Consider the following 11,212-nt stretch of genomic DNA (forward strand, 5'->3'; position numbering starts at 1 on the left):
CAAGGGGGATTCTACTGAACCATCAAGTGATCAGTTTGCTCATTTCTGCTTCCATCAGTGATTAATAATTCTGTGGTTGGATAGGGTATCTTTGCAATTGCTAAGTGCTAAGACATTCATTTCATTAGTAATACATTCCTACTTTTATTTGTTGCCTGAAAACTAAGCTCAATAAGCTCTGCAGTTATAGCTTGAGTATGAGGTCTCAACTAAGAAATGAAAATTGTTGTTACCTTTAAAAATTGGTAATGTAAGAAAACCTTTAAGACTTTGGAATGGGTGCACGTTCAGTGGAATGCTGAAGACTGGGGATTATCTGATGCTGTATAAATGTATCTTTGTCTTTGACTACGTTATTTTTTAAACCCTTTAAATTGTAAATAAATGATAGCAATGCAACTACTTCTTAGCTATTACCTCTCTATTGATGATGTGACAAATTATGACAAGATTCATGACTTAAAATAACACAAGTTTATTATCTTATAGTTCTGAAGGTCGGAAGTCCCACACAGGTCTCCCTGGGATAAAATCAGGGTCTGCAGGGCTCTACTTCTTTCCAGAGGCTCTAGGGGAGGATTCATCTTCTTCCCTTTTCCAGCTTTAGAGCTCATCTTTGATTGTTGGACTCCTTTCTCCATTTTCAAAGCCAGCAATGTTGCATCTTTCTGAACATTTCTCTATAGGGATTTCTCTACAGGCACAACCCCCTCTGACTCTCTTCTGCCATCCTCTTCCACTTTTTTTCTTTTTTTGAGACAGAATCTCACTCTGTCTCCCAGGCTGGAGTGCAGTGGCATGATCTCCACTCACTGCAACCTCCACATCCTGGGTTCAAGTGATTCTCCTGCCTCAGCCTCCTGAGTAGCTGTGCCACCACACCTAGCTAATTTTTTTTTTTTTTTTTTTTTTTTTTTTTAGTAGAGATGGGGTTTCACCATGTTGGCCATGCTGGTCTCAAACTCCTGACCTTAGGTGATCCCCTCACCTCGGCCTCCCATAGTGCTGGGATTACAGGAGTGAGCCACCGTGCCTGGCCCAGACTTTTCCACTTTTAAAGATTTGTGATTCTTTTGGACCCACTTGGATAACCCAGGATACTCTCCCTACAAGGTCAGATGATTAGCAATCTTAATTCCACCTGTAACCTTAATTCCCCTTTGTCATGTAATTTAACAGATTCACAGGTTCTGAAGATTAGGGTGTGGACTTCTTGGGATGAGAGGCAGGGAAGGGTGGTATTATTCTGCCTACCACATCTATAGACATGGAAATAAATTCTGCCAGATGTAGACTGAATTGGCTTTTCTACCTATCTACTCCTATATAAAAATCCAGTTTTGTTTCTATGTGTAAATTCATTTCACTATTCCTTTATTCTATATAAATTTGTAGTCTTTGAGTGGGCTGTGGTGGCTCACCACTGTAATCCTTGCACTTTAAGAGGCTGAGGCAGGAGGATCATTTGAGGCCAGTATTTAAGACCAGTCTGAGCAACATAATGAGACTCCTATCTCCAAAAAAAAAAAAAAAAATTAACTAGCCAAGCATGGTGGTGCACACCTGCAGTCCTAGCTAGGATTGCTTGAACCCAAGAGTTCAAGGCTGTAGTGAGCTACGATTGTGCCACTGCCTTCCAGCCTGGGAAAGAGAGCAAAACTCTCTCTCTCAAAAAAAAAAAAAAAAAGAAAAAGAAAAACTTAGCTGCCAGAGATAGAAAAAATACATGCACACTAGAAATATATTCTAGAGCTTCAGAACATGAGTCTATCCCCCACTGTTTTCCATCTTATAAATATCAACGTGCACAGGAGATGGACCTCCCTGGGACTGTAATCGCTACTAGTTGAAAGCTGGAGATCAGATTGCTTCTCCCTGATACTTGAAACTCAACTTTGCGCCATAATCGATTCAAGGGAATTGTTTAAAATCGCCTGTTAATTTCACTAACTGGGTCCTGGAGAAACTTTACAATCTACTTTTCTCCCTGGTTTTCAAAGTTTGTTTATTTGAGTAGTTTCTAGCCCTTATCATGTTTGCTCCTGAGAGGCATGCCGAGAGAGAGAGAAAAAATTCTTGGGCTAATCACACAGTCTATTACACTGAGGTGGAGGTGGGCTCCTGGCAGGCTCAAGCTACAACTAGTAAAGAGGACAGTTTTGAAGCTGCAGGAAGCGGTGGCCCAGGCAACAACAGGCCCCAAGGCATGCCCCATCCAGCCATGCACCAAGAAGTAAGTCTTAGCATGGGGTGGGGGAAGGGGAGACCCAGACAGATGCCTCCACAGCAGTGCCTCCCACCCACCTTGCCTGTACCCTCTTTCTTTTTGTTGTTGTTGTTGTTGTTGTTTTTGAGACGGAGTCTTGCTCTATCGCCCAGGCTGGAGTGCAGTGGCATGATCTCGGCTTACTGCAACCCCTGCCTCCAGGGTTCAAGCGATTCTCCTGCCTTAGCCTCCCAAGTAGCTGGGCTTACAGGTGCCCACCACCATGCCTGGCTAATTTTTGTATTTTTTTTTAGTAGAGTTTGGCCAGGCTGGTCTCAAACTCCAGACCTCTCGATTCACCTGCCTCAGCCTCCCAAAGTGCTGGGATTACAGGCATGAGCCACTGTGCCGAATCGCCTGTACCCTCATAGCTATGCCCTTCCTAGTCCTCTGGAGAGCCCACCACCCCAACAATAGCCAAGACGGTGGCTCTCCTGTGCATGCATATACATGTGTGTACGTAGACACACATACCTTCTTTACCCACAGCTCCAGGAAAAGCAGCCCCGGCAGAGCCACAGTGGCTTTCTCTGTGGGTGGACAGCGCACCTGTACATACAAACCCCACTCAGGACTCAGATCCAAGCAGAAATACCTCCTGCAGCCTTTCCTGTCACCAACACAGTAGGAGAAGGTACTGCATGGGGGAGGGGGGTGCCCATCAGAGGCCTCAGTTGGCTAGACATGTGGCAATGGCATGTGGCAGACTAACCAGTTGCCTTTCACTGCTTTGATGTCACTCAGGAGGTTCCAGACCAGAAAGATGCCAAAGATCTGGAGGCAGGTGATACTCACAAAGACCTTGGTTATGACGATCATGTTGTCCAGCAGCCATTTCTCAAACTGGCCCATGCAGCCTTTGGTGTGGATGGAGCTCTGCTGCTCCAGCTCCAGTTTAAGCCAGACATCACAGTGAAGTGGCATCATTGTCTGGGGTAACACCCAAGGTTTGTTGACTCATGTCAAGGAAATCAAGGGCATGGACACACACAGGAGTGTTTAAGAGCAGAGGTTTAATAGGTGAAAGAAGGAGAAAAGAAAACAGCTTTCTCTTCTGCAGAGAGAGAGGGGCACCCAAGTGGGTCTTCCAATCCTGTGATGAAGTGCACAGGGGTTTTGTAGACTGGCTTGAGGAGGTGGTATCTGATTTACACTGGGCCCAAAGAATGGTTGGACCAGGTGAGACATTTACATAGTGCATGAGGAAGCTGGCCACCCCACCCTAGTCTTCTGTTATGCAAGTGGCTTCTCTTCTTTACCAGCTTCATGTTGTCTGCTCCTTACTGTACACGTTGTTGGCAAGGAAAAGGGATGATGGAGTCGCCATGTTGAACATGCCTAGCCCCCTGGTAGCCTTCTCCTATTGAAACAGCTGCTAGCATTCATCCGTGCAAGGTTCCAGCTTGCTTATTTATGTCTGCAGCTCAATTTTACAGGCTGCTTTGTGTTAGAAACACATGTTGTAAAGGGAGGGGATGTTCATGGAAACTCAGAAAAAGGAAGTCATGTAGAGAGGGCTGCACTGGCAGCAGCTGTAACCTTTGGTTGGGGAGGCAGCCATTCCTGCAGCATCCCTACAAGGAGGAAGCTGGGGTAAAATACTCAACCTCAAAACTGGCTGCACCCATAGTCCCAGCTACTCGCGAGGCTGAACCAGGAGGACCACTTGGGCCCAGGAGTTTGAGGCTATAGTACACTATGATTGCCTTCGTGAAAAGCCACTGCACTCCAGCCCGGGGAATACAGGAAGACTTGTCTCTAAAAACAATGACAAAAACCCAACCTCTTTATTCCTATCTCCCTCTAATCTCCTACCAGGGATCCTCATTGGCCAAATCCAAATTGAAGCCAGAGAGCAAGTAAATTCATTGAAGCAACCCAAGCCGGTCAAATTCCCAGGGTCAAGAACAGGATGGATTAGTGTGGAGAATGAATCCGGAGAGGCAAACAGAAGATATTCAGCACAAACCCTATGAGATGGGTAGTATTATGGTGCCCGTTTTATACATGTGGAAATTGAGATGCACAAGGGTTAAATAATGTGCCCATAGATAATAGGGGGATAAAAGTGGCATTGAATTCCAAAGTCTGTGTTTAATTGCTATCTATACTGCTACTACTTTTTCCTCCATATCTCCTGCATAGTGCCATATGTAATAGAGGCCCTCAATAAATACATTTTAAAAGAGAAAAAAAGGAAAGAAGAGATTAAGTAAACTATTTATGAAGACTTTAAGTTAGTTCTCTAGAACAGTGGTCGCCAACCTTTTTGGTATCAGGAATTGGTTTCATGGAAGACAATTTTTCCACAGACAGGAGTAGGGAATGGTTTTGGGGTGAAACTGTTCCACCTGAGATTATCAGGCATTAGAGTCTCATAAGCAGCATGCAACCTAGATCCCTTGAATGTGCAGTCCATAATAGGGTTCGAGCTCCTATGAGAATCTAATGCCACTGCTGATCTGATAGGAGGTGGAGCTCAGGTGGTAATGCTCACTAATCCACTGCTCACCTCCTGCTATGAGGCCCAGTTCCTAACAGGTTAGTACTGGTCTGTGCGCTGGAGGATGGAGACCCCTGCTTTATTAGTCCATTCTCACACTGCTATAAAGAACTGCCTGAGACTTGGTAATTTATAAAGACATTGTATTGACCCACAGTTCCATAGGGCTGGGGAAGCCTCAGGAAACTTACAATCATGGCAGAAGGGGGAGCAAATACATCCTTCTTCACATGATGGCAAGAAGGAGAAATGCCAAGAAAAATGGGGAAAAGCACTTATAAAACCATCAGATCTCATGAGAACTAAATATCATGAGAACAGCAGCATGGGGCTAACTGCCCCCATGATTCAATTACCACCCACCAGATCACTCCCATGACATATAAGGATTATGGGAACTGCAATTCAAGATGAGGTTTGGATGGGAACACAGCCAAACCATATCATTCCAACCCTGGCCTCTCCTCAATCTCATGTTCTCACATTTTAAAACGCAATCATGCCTTCCCAACAGTCCCCCAAAGTCTTAACTCATTCCAGCATTAACCCAAAAGTCCAAGTCCAAAGTCTCATTTGCAACAAGGCAATGAGCCTTCCACCTATGACGTTGTAAAATCAAAAGTAAGTTAGTTACTTCCTAGATACAATGGGCTATAGGCATTGGGTAAATACACTTGTTCCAAATGGGAGTGCCGGGTTCTACCTGCAGACCCTGACCCAGTGACTGATGAAAAAATGCACTCAGACACAGATATCCAGTGAAAGAGTGGGCTAGGGGACCGGGCTACTCACAGACCCTGAGGAGGGTGCTGTAAAAAGTCAGCAGCCTGGTGGCCTCAGTTAGCCAGAGAAGTTCACATTTATTTAGTACAGATTAAATGACAAAGGTCTTGAGTAAACACCACTAGAGGGTAATTAACATTGCCAACCTCCCAAGTAGAGAGCAGTTATGCGCCACGGATGATCAAAAGTTAGTCTTTAGGACCACATGAGTAAACAAGCTATTTAGATAAACTCCTCTACATTCCTATGTAAGCTTTTAAGAGAATTCAGCTGCCTTCAGTCAAATCTTTTACTGAAGTTATGCAAACCTACCAGCATTCCAAGAAGGTTTGTGTCTATTTCCTATAACTTTATCTTTATAATTTATCCCACCACCCTGACTGATTCCATACAGAAATTGGCTAAAATGAAGGGGCTATAGGCCCCAAGCAAATCCAAAAATCCAGTGGGGCAGTCAAATCTTAAAGCTTTGAAATGATCTCCTTTGACTCCATGTCTCACATCCAGGTTATGCTGATGCAAGAGGTAGGCACTCACAGCTTGGGCAGCAACATCCCAGCTTCCAACATAGGCTGGCACTGAGTGTCTGCAGCTTTTCCAGGTGCAAGTTGCAAGCTGTTGGTGGATCTACCATTCTGGGATCTGGAAGATAGTGGCCCTCTTCTCACAGTTCCACTAGGCAGTGCCCCAGTGGAGACTCGGTGTGGGGACTCTAAGCCCACATTTCCCTTCCACACTGCCCTAGCAGAGGTTCTCCATGAGGGCTCCACCCCTGCAACAAACGTCTGCCTGGACATCCAGGATTTTCCATACATCCTCTGAAATGTAGGCAGAGGTTCTTGAACCTCAGTTTTTGACTTCTGTGCACCCACAAGCTCAACACCACATGGAAGCTGCCAAGGCTTGGGGCTTGCACACTCTGAAGCCACAGCCCAAACTGTAGCTTGGCCCCTTTCAGCCATGGCTACAGCTTCTGTGACACAGGGCACCAAGACTGGGTAATTTATAAAGGAAAGAGGTTTAATTGACTCACACTTCTGCAGGGCTGTGGAGGCCTCAGGAAACTTACAATCATGGCAGAAGGGGAAGCAAACACATCCTTCTTCACATGGCAGCAGCAAGGAGAAGTGCAGAGCAAAGAGGAGGAAACCCCCTTATAAAACCATCAGATCTCATGAGAACTCACTGTTATGAGAAGAGCAGCATGGAGGTAACTGCCTCCATAATTCAATTACCTCCCATCAGGTCCCTCCCATGACATGTGGGGATTATGGGAACTACAATTCACGATAAGATTTGTGTGGGAGCACAGCCAAACCATATCACCTGCTCTAGAAGAATGTCCTGAGCGTGGAGTCCTAATTAGGGAAAAGGAGTCAGGCTGGCAGGACCTTGGGAAAGCAAAACGATAAAGCAGATAAGCTATAGATCTACCTTTCTTCATGGTCCAGGATGTGTAAAAAAATAGAGGAAGAACATAAGCTATAGGTCTGCTTTTTTGTTGTTGTTGTTGTTGCCCAGGACATGTAGTCTTCCTGTGCAGGTAACATACCTAACTCACAAACTTCCTGCTTATCATCAAATTCCTCAATTTATCAAACAACTCAGCTGACAGAAGACTGCAAGTTGAGCTCCCCGCTACCTTGGCATTATCAATCAGCCCAAAAACTATTCTATAAAATATCCAGCAAGCCTGTATTTCCTTGCAGTTACCTCCTCTTCTAAATGTATTTTCATACTTTCTTTAATAAATCTCCTTCCCTTCCTTCCTTCCTTCCTTCCTCCCTCCCTCCCTCCCTCCCTCCCTCTCTCTCTCTCTCTCGCTCTCTCTCTCTCTCTCTTTCTCTCTTTCTCTCTTTCTCTCTTTCTTTCTTTCTTTCTCGCCCAGGCTGGAATACAATGGCATGATCTTGGCTCACTGCAACCTCCACCTTCCAGGTTCAAGCGAATTTCCTGCCGCAGCCTCTCAAGTAGCTAGGATTACAGATGTACACCACCATGCCCAGCTAATTTTTGTATTTTTTTTTAGTAGAGATGGGGTTTTACCATGTTGGCCAGGCTGGAAATCTGTCTTTCTTTACCTACAACTGTCTTGGTAAATTATTTTACCCCCATGCCACCAGCCCAGATAGTCACCCCTCACCCAGGACATTTGGTTGACAACAGTAACAGATGCTCATTTCTGGCAAATTTTCTTAAACTTGATAAATCCTTGTTTTTAAGGATTGCTTAGGTATACTCTGCCTTAGACGAGGCGTATGAATTACAGAAGCTATCTCCAAGGCCCTCTCCATGATTCTATGTAATTACATGGTTTCTTTTCTGTTTTTTTTTTTTTTTTTTTTTTTTGGTGGTAAAATATACATAAGATTGCCATTATAACCATTTTCAAATGCCACACATTTCAGTTGCACTAAATATATTCAATTGTTATGCAACCATCACCACTATTCATCTCCAGAACTTCTTCAATTTTCCAAACAGAAATTCTGTACCCATTAGATACTAACTCTTCTAATCCTCCTCCCCATACATTATAGCATCTCCCATTCTTCTTTCTGTCTCTATTGATAAAAGAAATACTTTAGGTGAATTAAATCTGAAGGAGTTTAATTGAGCAATAAACAATTCATAAATTGGGCAGCCTTTCCAGTCAGAGTGGGCTCAGAGACTTCAGTGCAGCCACATGGTGGAAGAAGATTTATGGACAGAAAAGGGAAAGTGATTTACAGAAAACAGAAATGAGGCATGGAAACAGCCAGATTGGTTACAGCTCAGCATTTGGCTTATTTCAACATGGTTCCAACTGTTGGCTACATTTGATTGGCCAAAACTCAGAGATTGGCATAAGTATAGGCTACGGTCTGTTTACACCTCCACTTGTTATAGTTCACGATGTACAGAGAAACCCTTAGACCAAACTTAAAATATGTAATGAGGCAGCTTTAGGCTAAACTTGGTTTAACACTATGACTTTCACTACTCTAGGTACCTCATAGGAGTGGAGTCATACAATATTTGTCCTTTCTTGTCTGACTTACTTCACTTAGCATAATGTCTTCAAAATTCATCATTCAAGATTCATGTTAGGATTTTATTCCTCTTAAAGGCTGAATAATATTTCTTGTATGTATAGACCACAATTTCTATATTCATTCCTCCATCAAAGGGACGTTTGAGTTGTTCCCACCTCTTGTCTATGGTGAGTAATGCTGCTATGAACATTGGTGTACAAATATTTGTTTGCTAAGAATTAAAAGTACTCTTGCTTTTAATTCTGTTGGGTACATACTCAGAAGTGAAATTGCTGGATCATATGGTAATTCTATGTTTAATTTTTTGAGCAAGCTTTATACTCTTTTTCCATAACAGCTGCACCATTTTACTTTCCCATTAGCAATGCTTATAGATTCCAATTCCTCCACCTCTTCACCAACACTGTTATTTCCTGGAGTTTGTTTTGTTTTGTTATTTTGTTTATTATAGCCATCCTAATGGATGTGAAGTGGTATCTTGTTGTGGTTTTGATTTGCATTTTTCCAGTGATTACTGATATTGGACCTACTTTCGTGTGCCTACTCTGGCCATTTGTGTCTTCTTCAGAGAACTATCTATGCAAGTCATTCACCCATTTTTTAAATCAGATTGTTTGGTATTTTTGTTGTTGGGTTGTAGAAATTCTTTATATGTTGTGGGCATTGATCTCTTATCAGATATATGATGTGCAGATATTTCCCCCATTCTGTGGATTGTCTTTTCACTGTCAATAATGTCTTTTGATGCACAAAAGTCTGTGTATCAAAAGTTTGATAAAGTCCAATTTACCTATTTTTTCTTTTGTTGCCTGTGCTTTTGGTGTCATATGCAAGACATCATTGGGTAATCCAGATTGAGTGCTCAATAAATACCTTTTGAGGATCAAACACCTAAGCATTAAGAGCTAAAACTATAAAACTTTTAGAAGAAAATACAGGAAAAAGCTTCTATTTACAGAATTAGGTACTGAGAGGGCAACCAAAAAAATGCTAAATCTTCCTTTCAAATCCAGTAGGCAAACTGTGACACAGAAGCTAATGCAAACAAGAAAGGAACATGTGCTGTCAAAAATTACATATCAAGTGCTTTTGGAAAGTTGAAAGGAATGGCAGATCAGGGAGAATTTCATGGATGCCATTTGAGCAAGTTCTTGATGGGTATTTAGAACTTGGACTATGGACATGAATATAAATAGGCTGAAAGCATATTGTTGGCATGCATGGGAACTAGTAGTAGTTCCATAGCTAACATGTGAGTATGTATGTATAAAGGAAGAGCAGGAGTTAAAGCTGAAAATACAAGCCTGATGCATGCATGGGAGAGAGAATACACCAGAAAATACTTAAATCCAAGACATCCCTAGTACAAACATTCCAAATTACCTTTCTGGGGTATTAACATTTCTGTTAATAACCAGAAATCTTGGAAATCTATCCTTCTGTAGACTCCTAAGAACATTTCCTCTTGCAAAATGAAATTTTCCTAAAAGAAAAGGAAACTTACATAAATCCTTGTGGCCCATAGTTTCACCTTGTCCTATAGTAGGTTTCGAAAGGATCACCTGCCATGCTTTGGCCCCAAGCTGGTTTAGCAGTTCCTCTTAGGTCTAATAACCCTGTGTTTCAGCTAAACTGCCCCAGGAGGCTGAAACCTAACTGTATTGCTTTACTGGGGCCTAGATAGCTTTTCACAGCAAGTGAGGTGCTGAGGTTATATGAGGTACATAATGTTATGTAGGCTGGGCACAGTGGCTCACCCCTGTAATCCCAGCACTTTGGGAGGCTAAGGTAGGCAGATCACGAGGTCAGTAGTTCGAGACCAGTTTGGCCACATGGTGAAACCCTATCTGTACTAAAAATATAAAAATTAGCTGGGCATGGTGGTGGGTGTCTGTAATCCCAGCTACTTGGGAGGTTGAGGCAAGAGAATTGCTTGAACCCAGGAGGCAGAGGCTGCAGTAAGCCGAGATCGCGCCACTGCACTCCAGCCTGGGCGACAGAGCAAGACTCCATCTTGGAAAAAAATTAAAAAATAATAATAATATCATATGAATCTAAAAGGAAATTTTCTAAATGATCAATAATAATTTTAAAAATCAGGGCTGGGAACGGTGGTTCATACCTGTAATCCCAGCATTTTGGGAGGCTGAGGGAAGTGGATTACTTGAGGTCAGGAGTTTGAGACCAGTCTAGCCCACATGGTGAAACCCCATCTCCACTAAAAATACAAAACTTCGCCGGGCGTGGTGGCAGGCGCCTGTAGTCCCAGCTACTCAGGAGTCTGAGGCAAGAAAATCACTTGAACCCAAGAAACAGAGGTTGCAGTGAACTGAGATCATGGTACTGCATTCCAGCCTGGGCAACAGAGTGAGACTCCATCTCAAAAACAATTATAAGAATAATAATAATAATTTAAGAAATCAATCATGCAGCCTGGTGTGGAGCTTCATGCCTATAATCCCAGCACTTTGGGAAACCAAGGCAGGCAGATCATTGAGGTCAGGAGTTCCAGCCCAGCCTGGCCAACATGGTGAAACCCCATCTCTACTAAAATTACAAAAATTAGCTGAACGTGGTGGCAGGTACCTGTCATCCCAGCTACTGGAGAGGCTGAGGCATGAGAAT

This window comes from Chlorocebus sabaeus, chromosome 27 (assembly GCF_047675955.1).
Source record: "Chlorocebus sabaeus isolate Y175 chromosome 27, mChlSab1.0.hap1, whole genome shotgun sequence".
NCBI classification, from domain to species: domain Eukaryota; kingdom Metazoa; phylum Chordata; class Mammalia; order Primates; family Cercopithecidae; genus Chlorocebus; species Chlorocebus sabaeus.